Source organism: Geospiza fortis, unplaced genomic scaffold (assembly GCF_000277835.1).
Source record: "Geospiza fortis unplaced genomic scaffold, GeoFor_1.0 scaffold102, whole genome shotgun sequence".
Lineage (NCBI taxonomy): Eukaryota > Metazoa > Chordata > Aves > Passeriformes > Thraupidae > Geospiza > Geospiza fortis.
In genome coordinates, this window is record NW_005054373.1 from 2,327,633 (window position 1) to 2,328,245 (window position 613).

The following is a 613-nucleotide window of genomic DNA, read 5'->3' on the forward strand; positions in this document are numbered from 1 at the left end:
TGGGCAGCCATGGGAGCCCAGCACTGCTCTGGCTCTGTCCCTCCCTGGGCTGGAGCAGGATGGGGATGGGGACACACTTCCATGGTTTTGGGGTGTCCCAGTGGGGTGAACAGGCTCCCACCTTGCTGTGCTGCATCCTCATTCCAAGCAGTGCCACGGTGGAAGCTGCCAGTGCCTCCATCCCACCCCATCCCATCCCATCCCATCCCATCCCATCCCATCCCATCCCAATTATCCCATCCCACCCCCTCCCACAGCGCTGGGATGAACTCGCTGTCACCCTGAGCATTCCCACAGCCCCGCAGTGCTTGTGCTGTTTACACCACCCCAGTAATTACTTCCCTTTTTTATTTTTTCCCTTTGATAAATACGGATGTACCACAAGTAAACTCCAGCGCAATAAAAGCTTTCTGCTGGCTCCATAATTCATCACCGAGCTGAGCAGGGTGGGGAGGGCAGGCACAAACCCTCCCGCCCTCCCGGGCTGCAGGCTCACCGCCGGCTGGGAGGGACCCGGGAGGCCGCGGTGGCAGCTTGGGGACAGCCCTGGGGACCGGGTCTGTGGGTGGGCAGGGCTGTGCTGCAGGCAGGGGTCGGGGTCACTCCCCCCCGG